Source organism: Protopterus annectens, chromosome 4.part1 (genome assembly GCF_019279795.1).
Source record: "Protopterus annectens isolate FY-2018-M chromosome 4.part1, PAN1.0, whole genome shotgun sequence".
NCBI lineage: Eukaryota > Metazoa > Chordata > Ceratodontiformes > Protopteridae > Protopterus > Protopterus annectens.
Window position 1 is genome coordinate 548030644 of NC_056734.1, and position 25331 is coordinate 548055974.

At 39.1% G+C, this 25331-nt stretch overlaps 1 protein-coding gene across 3 annotated transcripts in view; it reads left to right on the forward strand.

Annotated features, from left to right (window-relative positions):
• The window catches only part of NCK1 (NCK adaptor protein 1), a 1905596-nt gene that overhangs the window by 358253 nt on the left and 1522012 nt on the right, over window positions 1–25331 (forward strand). For 2 of the 3 annotated variants that reach the window (XM_044070357.1, XM_044070356.1), the window contains exon 1: window positions 22879–22926. The exons of the other annotated variant lie outside the window; for it this stretch is intronic. The gene's annotated coding sequence lies outside the window, so the exon portion shown is untranslated. Of the gene's footprint in view, window positions 1–22878; window positions 22927–25331 lie in introns of those variants that run through there. 3 annotated transcript variants of the gene reach the window in all.

The following is a 25331-nucleotide window of genomic DNA, read 5'->3' on the forward strand; positions in this document are numbered from 1 at the left end:
GTAAGATGCATGAAGAGTGATGTTCTTGCCTCCATCAACAAGAAAGTGCATTTTTGAAAACCACCTGGCAAATTAAGTAAGACTATTTCTTATTTCTTTCTTTATCTTCATCTCCAATTGTCTCTGAAGTTGGAACTATGTGCATGAGCAGAGTTTTAAACACTCAGAATAAGAAAGTCATATTTTATTTTAAAAATATACTTTCTTAATAATTTTATTTTAAATAATTGTTTTTAAATGGGGTGGACTTTTAAATTATTTTTTTTTAAATGGGGTGGGAGGCTGCAGCCTATCAGTCAGTACTATGAGCCACCCCTGATATTTTTTTTCATAACTGCTGGTAGGGGGTGCTGTGTTTTTGCACCGTACCTTATCTGGTTGCGGTTATGTCTGAAACAGTGTGGTGATATTTTGAAATGCTTTCCATGGCTTGTAGTTGTAAATGCATGATGTCAGTTGGAGATGCTAACTATGAAACACCTGCCACCCATTTTGACAGGTAGAATATGGGTTTGGTATCTTTGACTTATCAGGTAGTACTCTTGCTTTTGATACCAGGTAGCCCAGAAGGATGTAGAGTTCTAATCCCTCACCATACACTTTAACTTGTGTTCCAGTTTTGTCATTGTAGTGTTGCATGACAGTTACTGTAATTCTGAGGTAATGTTTGTCATTTCAGACCACCGGTGGCTCTTAATCAGAACAGGGTGTTTCTATAAATAGTCTTAACAACAGGCATGTACATTTTGTCACAAACTTCTGTTGCATTCATCAAAAAAATTATTTAAATGAACTTTATAACACAGAAGTCAAACTAATGAAAATGATCATATCTTGAAATGCTGTATTCCTAAAACATTCTGTACTGATGTCCTTCAAGGATGCATCTGCAGTCATAACATATGGGTTGTCCTGCCTCAGGCAGCCCTTCGGTCGGCCAGATTCCAAAGTCTGGGTCTGGCCTCGGATGATGTCGCACTCTCCCCGACGTCAGAGCGTCTGGGGTATAAAAGCATCAGCCGACGCCATTTTCCTCTGTCTTTCTTGTTGCGCGGTGCCCGAAGCAGAAGCTGTTCGCAAGTGCCGGTCGGTCAGATCCAGTGATTTCAGCTACCGAAGACTTCGAAAAAAGCTAAGTACCCCGTTGGGGACTCTTTCTTGCCTCAGCCGATGTCAGACAAAGTAAATAATTGTTTAACTTGTGGGAAACAAATACCTCATAAGGATTTCCATTCTTACTGCCTTCCTTGCTTAGGCCCAGACCACGACGTATCGGCCTGATTAGCCTGTGCCTCCTTCAACCGACGAACTCTTAGACGTTGGTCGGAGTTTGCAGAGGAATTTTTTGGAGCCGCTTTTGCTTATAAAATGCCGTCGGAGACTCCGACTTCGCATATGGTCAAGAAACACAAGGAAAAGGACCGACACTCGTGGCCCGCGGTTTCGGCTGAAACCATGGCTAGGCCTACTGCTAGTGTCTCGGTTTCGGCCGAAACCGAGTCCTCGACTATTCCTTCTTCCGAAACCATACTTCCGACCACCGAGGCCCAAGAGGCCCCGGCTGAGTCGGCTTCAGAACTACCTACCGAAGCTAGTGTTCAGGAATTGTCCGACACCATACCTTTGGACATTTCTACCCCTGCACGTGGGGCAGCTAGGCCCCCTGCTTCCATGTCCATTAAGGCCTTTTCAAGGGCTAAAGCTGCCAAACTTTCAAAAGCTTTGCCTGCCAAATCTACCTCCCAGAGGCCTTCCTCTAGTTCACAGATCCTCAGCCTTGCTGAGGACCTTATTTCCTTGATTAGGGGTTCACAACCTCACCCAGACAGGGCCTCTCAACCTCCTCCAGACAAAAGGCCCAGGACTGACCCCTCTGATCCACACTCCTCAGATGATTCCACAGATGGATCTGAGTTGTCAGACCACCAGGAAGGGGCTTACTCGCCTTATGAGGATTCAGATGCAGAGGAATCTATCCCTTCGCCTCCCTCCTGAAGAGTTTTCCTTTGGTGAGACTCTACACTCCATGAGAGAGCATTTTCAATGGCAAGGTCAGGATTTCTCTGATTCTAGAAAAAGATTAAGGACCTTTTTGCATTTGCCTCAGCATAGGCCCTTAGCTATACCTCCTGTTCTGAATGTAATTGATGATGTGTACAATGATGTCAGTACAGCCCCTGATACTCTCTCTCCGGCCCCTGCCAAACCTGACAGATACTACAGGGTCCCGGATTCTCATTTCCATTTGTATAAAGCCCATTCTGCAGATCCAGAAACTATTTCTCAGGGACCTAAAGGGGTTGCGGCCGCTACTGCCAAAAATCCTCTACCCTCTGACAGAGAGTCTAGAGCTTTAGAGAGATGGGGAAAGAAGGTGTATACTTCTGCAACTCTTTCTGTCAGGGCATTAAGCTGTCAATTTCATATGATACAGTACCAGGAGTATTTGTTAGATTAACTGAATAAGAAACTTTCTTCTCCTGAACCCTTAGACCGTAAATCCCTTCAGGATTTGGTACACAACTCACAACAGGTTAGTAATCATTTCTTAAAATGTGGCTATGATGCACTGGAGGCTTCATTTAGATCAGCTATGACTAGGGCAGTTATTCGTAGGCATGCCTGGCTGAAGGAGCAATCTTTGCCAGACCATGTCAAAGCTAAACTCCTGGATGCTCCAATGGAGAAACAAAATTTATTTGGCTCCTCTGCTCAGGAGATCTTAAAAAAGGTTGAAGAAAAGGCAAAATCTGTGCAAACAGTTAAAGATTTCCTGCAAGTTCAACCACCGAGATTCAGCAGAAACTGGCCTACTAAGAATTGGTCCTTTCCAGACTCAGACAGAGCCCAGAGAGGCAGGAACAGGCGCCCTAGAGGCAGAGGTCAATCGAAGGGCTCCTACAGAGGCCGTCAGTGGCAGCCTGCCAACCAGAGGAGTAGTGCAAAAACAACAACTACTACACCAGGACAGGGTCAATGACTTAACTCTGATTCCGCCTACCAGGGATCAACTGGAAGCACCCTTGGGCGGAAAGCTGGCTTTATTCTCAAAAAACTGGCATTATATCACAAAGGATACATGGACACTGCAAATAATAGACAAATGATACAGGTTCCACTTCCACACTTTGCCAAAAAGAGGCGGAATGCCAAACCTTCCACCAAATCAGAGGGAAGAGGCTTTAAAACAAATCAGCAATTTACTTCAGATGAAAGCTATAGAAAAGGTACCATGTTCAGAACAAGGCCAAGGATTTTACTCCAGACTATTCCTTGTACCAAGAAAGGAAAATCAATGGAGGCCTATTCTCGACCTGTCCGCACTGAACACTTATCTCATTGTGCCAAAATTCAAAATGCTGACCCTACAGCAACTTCTTCCCATGTTGGGCAAGGAGTCTTGGCTGGTGACTCTAGATCTCAAGGAGGCATACCTGCACGTCCCTATTCGACCAAACTGCAGAAGACACCTCAGATTTCTTGCAGGATCAGGGCATTATCAATTCTCAGCATTGCCCTTTGGCTTATCTACTGCGCCCAGAGTATTCACGAAATGCCTGGCATCAGTAATTGCACATTGCAGACTACAGGGAATTCAAATTTACCCATACCTGGACGACTGCCTAATACAAGCGGACAACAAGGAGAATTTGATAAAGGACTTGGCCTATGCCATACACCTGCTACAGACCTTGGGATACACAGTCAACATCCAAAAGTCAAGACTAGTACCATCCCAAAGGATAACCTTTTTGGGTGCAGATCTGGACACAACCACCCAAATGGCCTTACTCACAGAAGAAAAACAAAAACAACTTCCAGATTACTTCATGATTCTGACAAGACAAACTCATCTTACTGCAAGGAAAATCCTGCAGGCCCTGGGTTACATGGCATCCTGCATAATTCTAATACCGCATGCCAGGCTGCATATGAGGAAATTACAATGGTACCTCTGGAGTGTATGGTCTCAGCACACTCACAGTTTAGAAACCATGATACCAATCATTCCATGCCTTCAAAAGGAATTCCTGTGGTGGGCTCAGGCTTGCCAGTCCAACAGAGGGTTGCCTTTCAACAAACCAAAACTAAGGCAGACCATCACCACGGACGCCTCAGACCGAGGATGGGGAGCACACATGGAGGACAAATGTATCCAAGGCCTATGGCCTCAAGGACAGCTAAGTATGCACATAAACCAAAAGGAAATGCTGGGAGTGAGGCATGCAATCGAGGCATTCAAACCCTTCCTCCAACAAGGACACCTGCTAATAAGGACAGACAACACCACGGTCATGTGGTACATAAACAAGCAGGGAGGCACACATTCTTACCCTCTATGCCGGATGGCTATGAATCTGTGGGAACTATGCCTGAATCTCAATATCCAACTACAGGCCCAATTCGTGCCAGGAAAAGAAAATGCACTGGCGGACAGCTTAAGCAGAACTACCATGGATGCACACGAATGGATGCTGCACCCAGACATCTTCCAACTCCTAGCAAAGACATGGGGAATGCCGGAGATAGATTTGTTCGCCTCCCCACTCAACAATCAACTGAAGACATTCTGCTCAAGGATATACCACCCACAAGCTTGGAGGGTGGACCCTCTCTCTTTCAGCTGGAAAGCCCTAACAGTATATGCCTTCCCGCCTCTCCCATTGATGTACAAGGTTCTACTGAAGATCAGGGAGGAACAGCCAAAAGTGATACTAATAGCTCCGGACTGGCCAAGACAACACTGGTATCCATTATTGAGAAGCATGTCTCAGGCAAAATCATGGCCTCTCCCCCTATGGCCTCTTCTTCTGACGCAGAACAATTTCAAGACCCTGCATCCCAACTTGAAAACATTGCAGCTAACTGCCTGGAGAATTCCTTAAATCCCAATCAAACTGTTTTATCTCCGAGGGTGAAGGACATTATCCTGGAGGCTCGCAGGCCTTCCACAAGGAAGACATGCTCAGCTAAATGGAAGAGATTCCTCATTTGGAGCACATCAAAGGGCACAGATGTCACAGTGGCAAATCTAACACATATCCTAGAATACTTAGCAGAATTGTTCCACAATGGCCTGTCCTATTCTTCCATTAAGATTCATGCTTCAGCAATTTCAGCAGAATACAATGTGGATCCGCCTATCTTCTCACACCCTCTCCTCAGACAATTTCTGAGAGGGATCAAAAATATTAAACCTCCAAGAAGACCCCCTCTACCTGCCTGGGATCTCAACTTTGTGCTGGAGAAACTGACACTACCTCCCTTTGAACCAGCAGCATCAGCGGATCTACAGTTTCTATCTTGGAAAACTGCATTCCTTCTGGCAATCACTTCAGCAAGAAGAGTATCTGAGTTACAAGCATTAATGGCAGTGCAGCCTTTTCTTATTTTCCACCAGGACAGGGTGTCACTAAGAACCAATCCTACTTTTATGCCAAAGGTGGTATCTAGGGTATCCTTGAACCAAGCTATTCACTTGCCTACGTTCTTCCCTAATCCACAGAATAGAGGGGAAAAACATTTGCACACCCTGGATATACACAGACAACTACGCTACTACTTGGACAGAACAAAAACTAGCAGAAAAACTAACCAACTTTTTGTAGCATATGCAACTGGGGTGCAAGGAAGAGCAATTTCCAAACAGACAATTTCAAAATGGATAGGAAATTGCATTCGCTTTTGCTACTCCTTTCATGGAAAAACAGTTCCTGAAAACATAAGGCCTCACTCCACAAGGGCCACGGCCACCATTACAGCCTTCCTAGGGGGGGTGGCTACCAAGGACATTTTAGAAGCTGCTACTTGGAGCTCCGTGCATACATTTGCCAAGCATTACAATCTACCTTTATACTCTAGATCCAGAGCAGGGTTTGCAACTGCAGTCCTGCAGGGGATCTTAACTACACGATCCTTTTCTTAGTACCTCCTCCCTCAGATTGGCTATGGTATTCTACCCATATGTTATGACTGCAGATGCATCCTTGAAGGACATAGTACAGTTTTGTACCTACCATAAATGTAGATGTCCGATAGGTATGCATCTGCCGTCAGGATTACCCTCCCCCCTTCCCCTCTGTGGTATTCTTAGGGTGCTTACCCCTCTTTTAGCTAGCTGGGGGAATCTATTATGGTGTATTTGTTTGTTTATACATGTTTATAATTTGCAAATGTTTGGAACTTTTCAGCATTTATCCAAATTTAGCCTTCCTAGAGGGCACCTGGCATCTGGGGCAAGAAAAACTGAGGAAAATGGCGTTGGCTGATGCTTTTATACCCCAGACGCTCTGACGTCGGGGAGAGTGCGACATCAGCCGAGGCCAGACCCAGACTTTGGAATCAGGCCGACCGAAGGGCTGCCTGAGGCAGGACAACCCATATGTTATGATTGCAGATGCATACCTATCGGACATCTACATTTATGGTAGGTACAAAACTGTACTTTTCTTATTGTACTATTTAGTTTATTTTTTAATTTCATTTCAGCATTTTCATTGCGACCTTATTGTTCTCTCTTGTCTCTCGCTCTTTTTCTGCTTCAGAAATGTCTTTTGTGTCGTTGGAGCTATTTGCTGAAAATCTGCTCTACCTAATCAGACATCTGTCTTCAGCAAATGAAATAGATATGTAAAGTAAGTAAGCAAATCAGAAAGCCTAACTGTAGCTCTTATTTTACTAAGTGATTGACCTGCCTGACCTTTTATTCCTACTAAGCAACTGGCTCCACTTTTTTTTACTTTTTCATTAAATAGTAGAGAGATTCTTCCATTTGCATTGCAGTTTTGGTTCTGTATCCAATTTGTTTTTATTTCACTGATATTTATTTAATATTTCATATTTCTTGTAATTACTTTACTTTTATAATTACATGCTTGTTTCTAATTATCCAGAGAAGGATTATAACCACCAGCACTAATTTGGGAACTCGGGACGGCACATTAGCTTGACAGAAAGAGTCTGTGATTCAGAGACGTTAGAGACGTTGTATGGTTACACCAACATCACCTCATTAATTTGTCCCCAAATTGAAAATGGTGCTGTCAGACCTAACCATGCTTGTGTTCCCCCTACCAGCTCCTTCATCACTGTTGCAGAGACCTTTCAGTACATGTGTACATAACACCCTCCCACCCAGCCACGCAGACCTGCAGGCACAGCTGCAAACCTGCTCCTACAGACACACACCCACTCGCAGAACCACATACTGCCACATCTGCATACACACTTTAATCTTGCTCACACACCTATGCGTATACAGACACAGACACACACACACACACACACACACACACACACACACACACACACACACACACACACACACACACACACACACACACACACACACACACACACAGCTTTGCTGTTTGATCCTCCTGCCAGGTGACTGCAGAGATATACAAATGTGTGTGGACGCATATGCAAACATACAAATAGCTGCATTCATGCCCCTACTAACACACATGATTGCCCTACCTACCTGCAGTTGTGTTGCGAGCCCTAATCTATCCATAGGAATGAATGGGTGCACTCCTTTTGGCCAAAATAACATGGTAGAGGAAGTTTCTGAACAGTTTTACTGAGTTACTCTGGTGGCAACGCCATGTTTGGGGAAGAGAATACTTTGCTGTTTAGCATTCAGCATGGCCCTAGACTGTTGCATTTGCATGTGACTTCTCCATTAAGACCCCTGTCCTTGTTATGGTTGATGCCTGTGTACCTCTGTAGTGGTATTGCAGATTCTGAATCTCTTGTTACTGTACCATGAAAATCTGCTGAGTAAAGACTGCCTCAGCGTGGTAAGCCTTTCTGAATCTCAGGCTAAGTGTGCTTTTCTTTCAATTTCTTCTTGTCATATTTAATTGAAGCTTGTACTCCAATATCGCATTCTTTCAGTGATGCCCTCTGTTTAGTCAGTAAAGAAAAAAATCTTTTTTTAAATTCTTTGAACCTGACTGTGTGTTTCTACATCTTTCTGTTTTGTATCTCCGCATTAGATGGCTTTTTCCTTATCATTGATGGTGTTTTATCATTAACCTAAGTCACAAAGCCTGTTTTCATAGAAGTCTTTTAGCTGTTTGCCATTTTCTGTCACAAACATTGGTTCCCTAAAATGAAGTCTGTCGTGGAAGAGCCTTAGCCTTTCTGGAAGTATTTTCCCTATAATACAGTCGTGTCTATTATTTACATTTGACAAACCTGTTATTTCTTTACTTATTCTTGTCATTCCCATTTGCCCCTCCCAAACTTAGCAGTAACTAAAATCTTCTACCACTTACTCAATACCAAGCCTGAACATTTCACCTGTTTTGTCCAACTGCCCTTCCAGGTTGAGTTAAAACTTTTTGTCAGTGGTACAAACTCCTGGTCTAATAATCTGTTACAGCAGAATATTTTTATGTCTACTTGGGTTGGTACAAACTGAGGTGGCTGTAAAAGATCCTGTGGCAACTACTGAAAAGTGTAGGGGAGGTTTTCTAATACCCTGGTGAAATTTCTCCTGATGCAAAGGCATGAAAAAGAATGTAGCATGTCATCTTTAAAGTTGTCTTCACTTTTCTTTCTCTTGGCTTACTTTGTGATGCTTCAAGGGGAGATAAAACTTCATGTTCATTTGTAAGGACATTAATCCCTACTCCCAAAACAAGTTCATCTAGCTTATCCAGTCTTGCACCATTTTTTTGCAACACCACCTGCTGAACCAAATTCCTTCCCCTGATATACAGTTTCCGTGTGGGACCATCATCCAAGCAACCATGAGGGTGCTTTGTGCTCTCTTCAGTATCTTCGCAATGAGAGCTTTTACTGCATTTCTGACTAGACCTGTCTTGGTACTAATGTGTGGATCTGTGTCACAACAAGAGCTGCCTTTGCCCTTTTGCCAGTGCATGTTTGTTCCCCCAGATGCTTCAGTAGGGGCTATCATTAGTAATTTGGGTGGTCATGCTCATGTTTTCCTGGAGCTAGCTCCATACATTGATGTTGGGCTTCTGATGTCATCAGAGCAGTCATGTGCAGGAACCCACCATCCTTTCCCCTCAGGACAGGCATACTCATCCTTCCAGCCAGCACTGTCATGAACCTGAGCCATTAGTTTATCTTGAGTCACTCATGCTGTAATCAGGACATTATTGCTCTAAGCAAGTGGTGCAGGCTAGTTATGCATCATTTTTGATTTTTGTTGTAGAACCCATATTTCATATGTGTGTGTGAGTTATCCTTATGTCCCTTTTCCTGCAAAAGTTATATCCCTTTCTAGTATGGTACTTAAGCAGATGTCCTTTTCCACCACAGTAATATGAAACTCTCAACTCTCTTGTATGCGTTCTGGTGCCATCTGTTGTTTTAAAGGTAAAATTTGGGCCTTCTGTTTGGTTCCCCTGTGCCCGTGTAAAGACGTGCAAATATTTGAACTGATGGTATTTGTGATGCCTGTATATGTGTTGTGTACAGTGTATGTAGTCATGTCTGTGATGAACCGTTAGCCTATTTAGGATTAATTCTGTCTTTACATACTTTAATTTTTGGGATGGGCTTTGAAGCAGGCCCTGGAAATTTAATAACCTGTTGAATGTTTGACAAGTTACACAGTATCTGTTTCTGTTTTTAAGAATACAAAATCTTTATAGCAGAAGCTCATAATACTAGGTTCTTTCTTGTCTTTTGTAAATTGAAGTATTTTACAACTAGATTGCAGTATCTACAGTATTAACTACAAAGGAGCTGCAACAGTTAACTACAGGTAACCTTCTTTCTATGTAGGATAACTTTTGTGCACAAATATTTTCTGGAGCCTCAATTTTTAATTTTTTTCTGACAGTTTCGATGTCATTATCCAACCCTGTGTCATACAATTTCTCATTCAGAAGGTGTATTTAGGCACTCCTTTACTTTTTGCAAAGATTAAGGGCTGGGCCATCATCTACCAAACATACTTGCCAGATGGTAATGCTGTCCTTGGAGTGTAGTGGATTTTAACTATTTTTCTCCAGGTTACTTTTTTTTGTACTTCTTGTTAACATTAACAGCTTCACCAAGTGTTTCTTTTTATGCTGTGGTTTGTTCGGTCACATTCGCCACCACCAAGTGCTTCACACACTTCATTTCCACATTTATTATTCTAGTCAAATGACCTGACTCGTATGGGTGGAACTCGCACACAGGCAAGTCCATGCTGAAATTTAAAACTGAATTGTCAGTAGCATATACTGCCTTCATTGCTGTGCATTCCATCAGATTGGGCCATGGTGCATCGGACTTCTCAAACTGGACATCTGAAATTTCAGCCATATGCACAAAATGTTTGCTGGTTCATTTTTTTATCAAAATTCTAGAATCTTTTTAGCAGCTGCCTGTCTGTCATGCACAGGAACCTAAAAGTTAGAGACTTCTCCGGTGAACTAGAACTTTAGTCAACATGTGTATCTCATAATAGAAGAGATGTGTTTTCTTAGAGGTTTAGCTGGATTTCCCATATTTTGTCTGTACTACCCTATGGCATCCCCAAAACAGGCTGTAGGTCTAGTAAGACCAGTCCAGCCAAAAACAAAAAAATTGGTTATCTAGGTATAAATTAGCCAGTAGACTTTTTTTCTGCTCATAGATATTTCATGAATTGTGTGAATTAGTACATGTGTGAAAGTATTCCTTTCTTTATTATTTTATATTATTTATTTTACATTTGTTGACCGGGAGAGTCCAACTGGATTACAAGTCCATTTTCAGTGGAGGCCCAGGGAGAAAAGCTCCAAGAGAATTTTTTTTTTTGCAAAACGTACAGACTTTTGACATACAATGTCCATAGAAGAGACTTTGACATACATATTAACTAACAGGATACAGTCATTCTCTACAATATAATATTACATTTTAGAAGATATTCCTAAGTTTAGGATTCCTGTGATAGATTCACTATCTGAGTAAAAACAGAGAGATGTAGAATAAGGCTCTGAGAGAGCAGATGATGCTCGCTATAGTTGAGAAGGATAACAAATTGATTTACAATATGTCTTCTCCTGGTTTTAGTTGCTTATGGAAAGCTCAACATTGCTGGGTAGTTTTCTCCAACTCCTGGAGAGATGGGATGAGCAGTAGATTAACCGTCCTAAGTGGGTACAGAACTATGATTGGTTAGCTTAGCAGAATTACTTAAGTTAGGTGAAGTGTTAAAAACACACAGGAAACAGCCCCAGTACTAAATAGACTCACCGTCAAAAAATAAGAATAATATAACAGCAGTAAACGGTAGTCTAACCACGATCAGCGTACAGCAATCCAAGTAACAATCCAAGTAAGCCACTCACAGAAACTCCGTAGTAAAGATAAAGTATGTTTAATCCATGGAGAAACAGAATAAAGCTTTCACAGAGGATCACCTACGCTTCTTCAGATATAAAAAACATATGAAAACTCTCCCTATTTTATATCAAATAAGGCGGGAAGAGTAAATGAATTAACAATCAATCATTCAATCAATCAATTGGTTGTTTAAATTGTAAAGCCTTAGCAACAGTTACTATCGCTATATTAACAGCATCCTAAACATAAACACAACTTGATCATAACGTAAATGCATGAGTAAATACAAACATTGCTTTTCAAGCATTGTCCTTCACCATGATCACACTAAACCATTTACAATGATTACTAGGTGTAGAAAGCTGTCAGTTTCTAGATGTCATCATAAATGACAGTAAAATACACATTAAGTTACGTGCAAAGGAATGTCAAGTGTTAAATTGCGACATAAACACTTTAAATCAAACATTTAACAATATCACTTTTGTAAATATTGCACATCTATCAAATTAAAAAACAACTTCATACCAAGACATACTCATAAAACAAATTACATCTAAAAAAGGCAATCCCTTCTCTTATAACAATAAAAACTGGAGTGTCATTGTAAAATGCCTCAACCCGGCATAGATGGTTCCGTTTAGGCAACCAGTAAATCAACATTGCTGCAGAACGTAAATCGCCATCCGGCACGTAAATGAGGTTGCTATGAGTTATATATTAGCTTACTATATCCTAATTCTGATCACTAAATAAACATATGAATTTAAGATAACCAAATATGTATATATATATATATATATATATATCATTTGTTACAAAAAATATATACCTGAAGAGCAACTCGCAGCCAATAATCCATTGAACAAAGTTACGCTGTTGCGTAAAGTAAGGTACGCATTAGGAACCACTTGATTGGTGCAACTTCCTTACGTAATAGTGTTCTTCAAAAAGCGTTATTCACTGTATAGCAAATGTATATCATTTATTACCAAAAGTACCTAGAAAACAACTTGCAACCAATAGTCCACTAAACCAATTTACGCTATTACGTGGAATAAGGTACGCGATAGGAGTTACTTATTTAGTGCAACTTCCTATCGTACTAATCATGCCTGAAAAACATTATTCACTATGCTACCTGACCATAAGTATATATAAACAAATGGTATTCAATGAATTAAAGTAACTTGATGATATCAAAATCTTATGTCATATATATATTCATACAACTAAAATATTGAATTAAAACCTATATCATATGTATCAATGAGGTATTAAATAAATTAATTACCTCAATATCTCAACAAATATATGTATATGGAACATTGTTGTCACCTGTGACACTTGCAGCCGTCCATATGCAGCAACAGGAGCCCCATACACATTAGCACTGGCATGGGTCCCCACAGGTTCACAGACACAATTCACTGAAATACTATATATAAAAAAATTATAATTATATAAATCTATATAGTTTCATTAGGAAAAACAATAACAATAGTCATATTGATGGTAATAATAATAATTATAATAATTCCCTAATGTGACATCTGGCATACAGATGTTACATATTAATATAACTATGTATATAAAAGACATAAATCTAACCATAGCTAATATTAACATATATATCAAACAGATGTATCTTGCAAATAAAATATATAGACATATACTTATTACCGATGTATGAAATATGTGTATACACCTATGTCAGTCTTAGCATATATATTATTATTATTGAAATATATAATTAAAAAAGGTCCTAGAACCTGTTTAAAAGGACCATAATATTATGAGCATTATTACAATAACGAGAAATATTTGTAGGCTTCAATGACATAATGAATCTCCATGTATTAATGTATCTTCATTAGATGGAAATACATTCATACAATATGAATATTCATACAATAATGACTATTGGCTATTATAAATAGGCCAAAAGCTTCTATACTTAAACATCATCTCCCTTCAGCATGATGAGAACAGACTTGACCCTTAAAGATAATAAGGAATGGAAAATACATATAATCAAGTGCATTTAGAGTATAGGTTTAATAGAAATGAAGTTATTTAAACCTGGATGTAGATGTGCCCCCATTTTCAAAATCCAGTTTAATTCAGCCTTAGCTAACCTATTCGCTACATCACCACCTCTAGGGTTCAAGGCCACTATCTCTAATACTCGAAACTGAAAGAAAGAATGTGTCGGATGCTCTATCAGGTGCTTGGCCAGGGCATTATTATCATTGCCCTTCCTGATATCATATAGGTGGCTGTAGATCCTATCACTAAGTTTTCTTTTTGTAAGACCTATATAGAAGGCTGCACAGCTTGAGCAATGAGCAAGATATATGACATTCTTTGTATCACAAGTGGCAGTGAACCTGGGCGAGAACTTATAACTCATGTGTGGATGAAAATAGTCCTGAGTAGAGGTAATATATTTGCATCTGTTGCAATTATTACATGGGTAAGTTCCTAGGGTCATATTATTGGGAGCAATATTAATAACCCCAGGTAATGAGTCTTTACATAAAATCATTTTTAAGTTATTACAATTTCTGTAAAGAAATTTCGGTCTTTCACCTATAATCTCCCTAGTCGCACTATCTATGGTTAAGATATTCCAGTTACGTGTGACCACCCCTTGGATAGATTTAACATCACTTGTATATTTAACGACATATCTCAATGAATCCAATGATTGTGTCTTAAAAGATGTCCTACTTGCGTAGTGATGTTGTATATTAGATGTTGCATAGGTCTCTGAGTCCAATACCATACATCTAATGTCCCTCACCATGCTGGAATTATACCCTCTATCTTTAAATAAGGATTCCATCAAATCAGCTTCTTTTTGTAATAAAGATTGTTCTTTACATAGTCTTTTTAATCTCGTAAACTGACTTTTAATAATACCAAAGAAGACATGTCTGGGATGCATGCTTTCATACTTGAGTATCGTATTCCTCCAAACTGATTTTCTGTACAAGGTTGATGTGACTCGTCCACTATCATTAATGCTGAGTGTCACATCTAAAAAGGGGATAGATACAGTTGAACTCTCTTGTGTGAATGTAAGAAATGAAGTGGTGTATTCTATATCTGACCAGAACAACTTAGTCTGTTTGCGTGCCTTCCCAAATGATTATGATGTCATCTACAAAGCGTTTGTACATCCTAACTCTATTGAACATAGTATGGGTAAACACATGATTTAACTCCCAGTCTAGAACCACTAGATTGGCGTAAGAGTTGGCACAGGGTGTGCCCATGGCAACACCCCATTTCTGTAAATAGCATTTCTCCCTGAATACAAAAATGTTATTACTCAATACCAAGTCTAATAGTTGACAAATAAGTAGGTTTCTATCCTTGCTGTAAGTTGATTCTTTAGTGAATATCTCATTGATGGATTGTATGCCTGCTTCATTGGGTATGCAGGTGAATAAGTTTTTAACATCCAAGGTAACAAAAAGATAATCATGTTGATCTACATTGAGTGTTATATTTTCTATACAGTCTAATAGCTGATGTGTATCTCTCACTATGGAAGGAAATGATTCAACAATGGGTTTCAACAGATGTTCAATAAAGGCGGAGATGTTATAGGTGGCCCAGCCTTCCCCTGATACAATAGGTCTCATTGGTATTGGGGTTGTATTTTTATGTATCTTGGGCAATCCCTTAATAATGGGTAGAACTGGATTTTCAACATAGAAAAATTCATAAATCTCCTTGCTTATCTGCCTACACATGACCAGATCATAGAGAGTATCATGTATATTATGTATAATATAATCGACATCTTTCGTGTATATTTCTTTGTATGTGTTTATATCAGTAAGCATGGAGAACATGGTTGCTGTGTAATCAGAAGTATTCATTACCACTACCCCACCGCCTTTATCAGCTGGTTTAACAGTTATGTCATTCCTATGTTTGAACTCATTCAATGCCTTGTCTTCAAGTAAGGTTAGATTATAATATGTTGACTTATTTGCTTTAGAAGAAAACAGTTTATAGAAATCATTTTCACAGAGCTTCAAAAAACACTCTACATGACCAGGCATATTCGGTGTAAAAGTACTCTTGGATTTAAACTGAGATCTTTGGCTGTCTTAGATGTTGGTCTGTTGTTGATCTTTGAATAGCAATTTTAAAGATAGTCTGCGGCAAAAAAGTCTTAAAACAATAAGCGTCTCACTCAAGACACCAGTGCAAGCTGGAATAAAGTTAAGACCTTTACTTAGTAGACTAATTTCTGTACCATCCAAGTCAGTACCAGATACATTATACACCAAGTCAGTCAATGCCTTACTCTCCTTGTCTGTCCAAATCTCTCTCCTGATGGTTTTCTTTTTCGTGGGCCCCTGCTGTTGGATCGCCCTCTGTTCTGAAAATTCTGCTTGACTGGATAAGGTAAAAAATGGGTACTGTCATTCATTGGAGCCTTAGGGATAGCTCCAAGTGCAGAAGCAATATTTTTATCCAGGAGGGCTAGCTGGTTAGGTGGATGGGTAGCAGTACCCATAGGATCAATGGGGTTGGTAATACCAGTCTGTACTGCCAATGAAAATTCTCTATTTTCTGGTATGCTCGGTGTAGATGAAGGTGACATCTCAGATGAAGGTGCAGTCAGTAAATGATTATTCGTTACATTCATCGGCGCCACATGGTTGGCAGAAGAGGCAGCCTCATTATTACTTGTATTATTGTATGTTCTAGGCCAAACAAAAATCTGACCACACTGAAAATCATTATGGTCTCTCATCAATTTCTTTTGTTTAATTTGTTTAAGTCTAATGCTAAAAGCATTGACTTGCGTACAAATATTTTTCAATTTATTAATGCAAAAATCAGAACTGAAGCGCTCAATTATTTCTTTATAGGTTGCATCTGCTTTACTACGGAGTTCAGTTTCCGTTGGCTGGAAATACTGAATTAATAGCTTCATGTACCTGAAGCCCAAGTCTATATTTAAATCCTGCCATTGTTTGAGCAGAATTGGGTGGCTATCTCCATATGAGGGCATGCAAAAAACCCGCATGCCCCTGGGTACCACCTTAAAATGTAGACAGGCTTCTAGGTGTAGCCTTTGCCACACCAAGCGTTGCAGTCTATATAGATCATCTTCTAATGATTTACTTAAAGTAAAAAAGTCATTTAAATTCTCACCATTGGTAGAGTCACTGACTGCTTCATTTGCATTTCCAAAGTCCAGAGTCAATAAAGGGTTTACATCATGATGTAAAATGCTCTCCCATGAGCTCGTTGTATCCCTCGCCTCCGGTCTATAACGTAGTTCAATATCTGGTGTTTCCATCGTGGGTATGGGGTTGTGACAAACTATGAAGAAAGCCAAAAACACACAGGAAACAGCCCCAGTACTAAATAGACTCACCGTCAAAAAATAAGAATAACATAACAGCAGTAAACGGTAGTCTAACCGCGATCAGCATACAGCAATCCAAGTAACAATCCAAGTAAGCCACTCACAGAAACTCCGTAGTAAAGATAAAATATGTTTAATCCATGGAGAAACAGAATAAGCGCTTTCGCGTAGGATCACCTACGCTTCTTCAGATATAAAAAACATATGAAAACTCTCCCTATTTTATATCAAATAAGGCGGGAAGAGTAAATGAATTAACAATCAATCATTCAATCAATCAATTGGTTGTTTAAAGTGTAAAGCCTTAGCAACAGTTACTATCGCTATATTAACAGCATCCTAAACATAAACAGAACTTGATCATAACGTAAATGCATGAATAAATACAAACATTGCTTTTCAAGCATTGTCCTTCACCATGATCACACTAAACCATTTACAATGATTACTAGGTGTAGAAAGCTGTCAGTTTCTAGATGTCATCATAAACGACAGTAAAATACACATTAAATTACGTGCAAAGGAATGTCAAGTGTTAAATTGCGACATAAACACTTTAAATCAAACATTTAACAATATCACTTTTGTAAATATTGCACATCTATCAAATTAAAAACAACTTCATACCAAGACATACTCATAAAACAAATTACATCTAAAAAAGGCAATCCCTTCTCTTATAACAATAAAAACTGGAGTGTCATTGTTAAATGCCTGAACCCGGCATAGATGGTTCCGTTTAGGCAACCAGTAAATCAACATTGCTGCAGAACGTAAATCGCCATCCGGCATGTAAATGAGGTTGCTATGAGTTATATATTAGCTTACTATATCCTAATTCTGATCACTAAATAAACATATGAATTTAAGATAACCAAATATATATATATATATCATTTGTTACAAAAAATATATACCTGAAGAGCAACTCGCAGCCAATAATCCATTGAACAGAGTTACGCTGTTGCGTAAAGTAAGGTACGCATTAGGAACCACTTGATTGGTGCAACTTCCTTACGTAATAGTGTTCTTCAAAAAGCGTTATTCACTGTATAGCAAATATATATCATTTATTACAAAAAGTACCTAGAAAGCAACTGCAACCAATAGTCCACTAAACCAATTTACGCTATTACGTGGAATAAGGTACGCGATAGGAGTTGCTTATTTAGTGCAACTTCCTATCGTGCTAATCATGCCTGAAAAACATTATTCACTATGCTACCTGACCATAAGTATATATAAACAAATGGTATTCAATGAATTAAAGTAACTTGATATCAAAATCTTATGTCATATATACATTCATAAAACTAAAATATTGAATTAAAACCTATATCATATGTATCAACGAGGTATTAAATAAATTAATTACCTCAATATCTCAACAAATATATGTATATGGAACATTGTTGTCACCTGTGACACTTGCAGCCGTCCATATGCAGCAACAGGAGCCCCATACACATTAGCACTGGCATGGGTCCCCACAGATTCACAGACACAATTCACTGAAATACTATATATAAAAAATCATAATTAGATAAATCTATATAGTTTCATTAGGAAAAACAATAACAATAGTCATATTGATGGTAATAATAATAATTCCCTAATGTGACATCTGGCATACAGATGTTACATATTAATATAACTATGTATATAAAAGACATAAATCTAACCATAGCTAATTTCAATTTAATTGATTGATTGAATGATTGATTAATTCATTTACTCTTCCCGCCTTATTTGATATAAAATAGGGAGAGTTTTCATATGTTTTTCATATCTGAAGAAGCGTAGGTGATCCTACGCGAAAGCGCTTATTCTGTTTCTCCATGGATTAAACATATTTTATCTTTACTACGGAGTTTCTGTGAGTGGCTTACTTGGATTGTTACTTGGATTGCTGTACGCTGATCGTGGTTAGACTACCGTTTACTGCTGTTATGTTAGGTGAAGTGTTCTAATGAGACATTAGCCAGGGGGGATACGTGAGCACAGTCGATTATTCAAAAAGTGAGTTTTAACAAGTTTCCTGAACTGTGATGGGGATCTGTTGTCAGTTATGTGGGCAGGAGGGGAGTTTCAGGTTTTTGCTATACAGTGGCTGTAGACACTTACCAGCTTTGTTGTTGTATTTGGTTACTTTGAGGTGGTTTTGTGTGCTAGACCTTAAGGGTGTGGCGGTTGTATAGGGTTGCAAAAGATTTTGTAGGGCTGGGGTATTTTCAGAGTTATGTATTCTTTTGTGGGTTAGTGATAGTTTGAGTTGAAGTTGTTATGGTCGTTCTAGCCAGTTGAGTTTTTTTAGGCATTCACAGTGATGTGTTCTGATGGAAGAGGTTGTAGTGAATTTGGCTATCTTATTATAACGACTGTCTAGTTTGTTTAGGTCGGATTTGTGGAGATTTGTAAGCATGTGGGAGGCATAAAGTAGGGTGGATAGTAGGGGAGTCCTCGCTATTGTAGTTTTGGAGTGGTCAGTGACTAATTTTTTATTGTGATACAGTAGGCCAAGTTTTTTGTGTACTTTTTTATGGTTATAGAAATATGTAGGTCAAATCTAAGGTGATTATCTATTTCAACCCCTAGGAGTTTGGTATGATTTGTGGGGGTGATTGTGGTCTTGTTAAAGGAAGAGATGAAGAAAGAATCAGTGGGAGGTGTGGCTCTGTGGGAGCTAAAGAGTACTAGCTTTGTTGTACTTTGGTTCAGAATGAGCCTTTGGTTTGTAATCCAAGTTTCTGGTAGGGAAAAGCATTCTTGTGTTAGGGAGTGAAGGATGTCCATTGAGTTGGCTGTACATATTATGGTGGTATCATCTGCATATTGCACTACTGAGGCTTTAGGAATACTATTTGGGAGCTGAGTGGGGAAGAGGGTAAAAAGATGTGGCCCCAGGATGGAGCCTTGGGGTACTCCTAGGGAGACTGGTAGGGAGGGGGAGAGTTGGTTTTGCCACATAACAGCTTGTTTCCTTCCCTCTAGGTAGTTTTTGAACCAGGAGATGGCAGGGGTGGTAAGGTTTAGAGTTGCTAGTGAAAGAAGGAGTTTATTGTGGTTAACCATATCAAATGCTTTGGACAAGTCAAGGAAGGTGGCAGATATGGCAGATACAAGGAGTCTGTTGTTTCTGTGAGTATTGACAATGTTGCTGAATTCTGTTAGTGCAGTGGTGGTGCTATGGAAGGGTCTAAAGCCATGTTGTTGTGTTGCTATTAGATTATTTTTTAGGAGATGTTTCATTAGTTGCTTGTTTATTACCCTCTCTAAAATTTTAGATAAAAGGGGTAGTATGGCTATAGGGCGGTAGTTATTGAGTTCCAGGGAGGTTCCCACTTTTTGTAGAGGGGTGATATGTGATATTTTCCATAGCTTGGGTACTATACACTCCGAGATGGATGTGTTAATTAGGATGGAGAAACAGGATCTGTATGGCTTCTGCAGCCAGTTGGAGGTATTCAGCAGGTAATTTATCTGTGGCTGGAGACGTTGGTTTGACCAAAGTAGTTTTTCAATGGATTTGGTTGGTTCTGGGTGGAAGCTGAACTTGGGGCAATTGTTAGTTGGGGTGGGGGGTGGATTTGCAGGGGTGGGGATGTTGTAATAGGGCTGGTTGTTTGCAAGGGTCTGGGTGGTTTCTGTATTTATTAAATTGAGTAGGGATGTCTTCTTGGTTATCTATTTTTGGGGTTGGGGTAGTTGTTTTACCTGGTTGTAGAATAGAGTTAATTGCTGCCCAAAATTTTTGTGGGTTGTTCCTGTGCTTATCCTGTAACTTTTGGTAGTAAGATGTTTTGGTGAGTTTTTTGGCTTTGTTACTTAGTTCAATGTATAGTCCAGGCCAGGGATTTTGTGTCTGGGGTTAACCAGAGGGCATATTTAGTTTTAATTCTTGTTGTTCTGGAGGGGGCGTGATGGTTAAGGGTGTTTAAGAAGGTAGTATTGAAATAAAGTACAGCTTCATCAAGAGGTAGTTTTTTTAGGGGGGTCCAGTTGCACATTTTTAGGTCGTTTATAAAGTTGGAGTGGTTAAAGTGTTTTTTTGTTAGTAATTAGGCGCGTAGATATTTTGGTCAGTTGTGGTGGATTTGATCTGAGTAAGAATGTTTATTGTTCTGGATGGACAGTTCACAGACATGAATGACTGGAAAGCTTGATCTGACAGATGGTATTTATGTGGAGATTTTTTTATTCCTTTATGCTTTGTATTTTGGGAGAAAATTTGTATGTACCAAGATGCAGTTTTGTGGGTGGTTTGAAAGGCTCATGTTTAGCAGCAGGGGTATAATCCAGAATGAGAATATATAAGACTGAGTAGCGATCAAGATGCAGTGGTCTCTTCAAGCTGTTAAAATTTATGGTTTAGTCTGTTAAAGTGCGTTTCAGGCAGCCAGTAGTGTGTTTGAAAGTTACTTCTACTGACACACACTGGCTATTGTGTGCTTACAGCATGCATTGCCACATTTTGCTGTGCTGTGGTTCAGAAAAGCAGTTCTATCCTCTGGACTGTATGTGCTGCAACTAGGGAATTTGTTAGCTGATGCTATTTTGTGACCTTTTTTTTTATTATACCATCATAAGATCAGTAATGGACTTGGCTGATGGAGTGCTGACCGTGAATTCAAATTCCTTTCTTAGAGAAAGGTTACCAAGAATGCTAGAGTAGTTGAATAATCATTTCTTACAATCCTGGCCTGTAGTTGCTCCTTTGGCCCAGGTTACATGGAAAACCTCATTCTTTAGTCTGCTGACTGCATTGTCAAAGTACAAGAACAGTTGTTTATTACACGTGAGACTGATGGATGCCTGGTTCAGCTATGTATCTGTAGTATGGCTGTAAAGACTGGTAAATGCCCTTATCAGTCTGTACTCCCCACTCCCACCCCACAAAAAAAAAAACTTGAATATTGCGTATGCTTTACATAGTTGAGTTTCTCACAGTTGTGATCTTGCATGTACATTGAATGTGTTCTATTTGAGGTAGTGCACATTGTGTGTATACAAAAGAAAGAGTTTTATTCAATACATGGTCTCACTAGGGAGCCACAGATTGGGAATCTGGAGACTTCGTTGAAGAAGTATGGAGCAAACGTTTAATTGTTCTGTATGAATTTTTGCCAGTGTCTTGTGGACATAAAAGGAAGTGTCCTTTGATGCAGTGACTCCTAGGGCCTTGTAATGTTTATCTTCGCTAAATAATCTGCTGAACAGTAATATTGCTATTATATGCTAATAGGTGCTCGTGATTTTCTTTGCCAACGTGCATAATCCCACACTTCTTAACATTAAATTCCACACCATTATTTGTAGACCATGTTATTAAGTTGTTCAGTTGTGCCTGCAAGGTTCTCCGGTCCTTTGTGCATAAAACTGGAGGACCTAGATTTATGTCATCTACAAAGGTACAGCAAAATACTGTTGGATATAAAGGCAGTGAAACCATAATAACAACTGAATGATTATGAGCCCAGTACCGACCTTTGGGGGACACCAAGCAATACCCTTTTGTAATGTGACAGTTTCTCTCTTAGTTCTACATTGAATGTCCATAGACTAAGCCGTTATGCTACCTATTTAACTGTATATGGATGGGTTAATGTCAAAAAGCATTTATTGTACAATTATTTTACAGTATAGAATACTGTTATTTCTTTCACAGAGATTTTGGCCTCAAGGTATAACCTAATTCTTTTTTACTTGGACAGATGGTATTTGTGTATATTAATGTCAAAATAAAGCTGAGTTCATGTACAGCAGTTGTAGTATTAGCCTGTAATTAACGAACAGTGCTTTATTTTAAAAAGCACAACTGATCTATCTTCAATGTGCAGAAGTTCTTTTTGTGGTTAGTAACGCATTGAAAAAAAGCAGTTGCATAGCTCAAGAGAAGAGGAAGTGAAAGTTGCTACTGTATGAAAACATATACAGCATCACTGATCAGCATGACTTAATGCCCAGTGGGATTCCAGTTGGTCTCCGAATACGAAGAGAAGAACAGAGAAGTCTTTAATATGTTCAGTTATTTCCTCCCTTCACTGAAAATATATTCCTAAGCCCTGTTGTCCAGTAATATTGAATGAGAAATGTGTGTTCTCTGTGTGTCTGTGCTTTCAGAAAAAGGATGGCTACTGCTGGTTTTCTTGTGTCTTATTTTTTCCTCTCTGTTTGTTGGTGTGAATTGCATTGTTTGCCCGAGTACAGAACCGAGTCAAAAGCTTGTAAGTATCATATGCTGTGCCAGAGCAAATTGTTTGAACATGATATTCTTTTGTAAACAAGTTTAAAATATGCTTTTTCCTTTTATACTTCCTGTCATTCTATATAATGACATCAGCAATGTGTGAAACGGCTGTGTGCTTCAGAAATTTGATCATCCACCTTCTGATGCAATCCACAGATAAGTGCTGTAGGTTTTTCTCTCATTGCTTTTTGTAGCTTCTGATGAATTAAAATGTTCTTATGTCAGAAAAAAGCAGAGAATGTGAGAGCAAAAACAGTGAATATTAGTGTATAGTATTTGGTTATTTTTGCATTTTTTTACTACAGCAGTAAGCTAATATAAACAATTTATTTGTATTTTTGTTGCAAGAAATTATTACATTGCATCACGATTTAAGAAGGTGTAATTGATTTATGTAGTTGTGTGCACGTTTTAAACACCTTGAATTTGTTGTTTCATAACCTGGGCAAATCAGCACAAAATATACTGACTAAGCAGTTTACTCCTTTGAAAATACGTATATTTGTTGAGAGGGTGATTTGCATCACTTGAAAGATGTGAGACCGATATGTTGGTGAGTGAAATGAGGAAGTAAGAGGCAGCAGATAAGTCGGAATGTATTTCCACATTCTCTTGGTTTCCTACAGAGTGTAGGGCATTTATTATATCCTCTCTGCGCTTTGAAGTGAAACTACACAAACATCATTGTTTTGAACTGTGCTCATAATCCTACACAGTTGGATACTTGAATAATGCTTAACATTTAAATCAAAGGAAGTGTCCCTCTCTATTTATGTGATTAGTTCAGTGATCTAATTCAAACCTCTTGGTGCTCACGACCAGTCTAAGGGGGCTTCAAAGCCAAATAAATCAAGACATTGAAACATACTTTATTATTTTAGTAAGTCACAAGATAAATTGTAGTACCTCTACTCTGAAAACAAGGGTGTGTATTATAGATTTTTACTCAAAGTAGTAGAAATTGCTAAGTAAGCAGTAAGGCACAAGAGAGAGTGCAGGGTACAGTTATACTTCTGCTTACCTAGCAGTGCATTTGTTTTTATTTTTAGTTTGAGTTTTACATTTAGTAGTATATGTGTGATATGTTTTGTAGTGTATTTTTAACCCTTCTACCAACCACAATCGGCACCGTCTCCATTATCCATGTAGCCATTCATTCTTCACAGGCTTGAGAACCATCACAGACCCATTCTTTGTTTTTGGGACATGAGATTAAATCATGGGACATCTTCCAGGCAAATGCCGGGGTCTCCCCTCTAGCCCCAGTAGCTCCTAATACCCCTCAGCAGCTTCCAAGGAATGCTTCAGCCTCCAGTTTATGGAGTTGTAAAAGACAGTCTTCCTGGGTGACTGCTCCCTGACCTATGTGGCTGTGCCATGGGAACACACCCCTCCGGCCTGGGCTTCATTAGCTACTCTACCCAGAACTCCAGCTAAGTGTCACCAAAGCAGAGAGACAATCGACCCCCCCCCCCCCCCCCCACAGTATCGACAAGGTATATGCTGCAGTTTCCAGGCTTGTGTCCAGTAATTGAGCACTGGATATCCATGTCACAGGTAGGGATTTATCTCTTAACCACAGGAGGTGGTGTTTTGTAGGGGAATTTATCCCTCTATACCACAGGAGGAGGTGTTTTGTATGGTATTTTAATATTAAATAGTTCCAGTGCTCATTTTAACTATTTGACAGATTTGCACAGATTTGCAGGGTTGTAACTTTTAAGTATGTGGAATTTTTGTTTGAAATTTTCAATGTAGTCATTTAACGGACCCTTCTGTCACACTATTGTGTGCTATTGCACAGTCTGTTTTATAAACTGGTGCTAATACTACACAATACTGTGACCAAGTTCTGGCAGGTGAATGAGCTCAGCTGAAGAAATTTGCGCATCAATAATGCAATGTCTCATAAATTAGTATATTGATTTTGAAGTGACAGTGTCAAAGTATTCCTAAGAATAATCACGTTTGTGAAAGACTCATACATGCAAGTGGTAATGTGTCACCCTCTTTTTTTAATTTGATTTAGGTGACTATTTACTTGTTGCACCCTGAAAATATTTACAACAGTAATATTTTGGTGAGAACTCAAAAGCTGGAAAAAAAGAAACATGTAAACAAGTTGTGCTTCCCCTTCTCCCATATTTTTTCTTAAGTTGGTGTATCTTATGGTATCCTTGTTTACCTTTAGTTTAATTGGGCTTCTGTTATAATTTTTATGCATGTTTTATTTGTATTCATGCACTGTTTTTTACTTTTTTGCACTGTGTTAAATCAAGCTGTGCCTATCAAATTCTTTCACCTGCTTGCCTGTGTGTGCATGCTTGCTGTGTAAATGTTTGTATATGTAATTTGACTCCTAACTTAGAGTAGCTGCTTTCT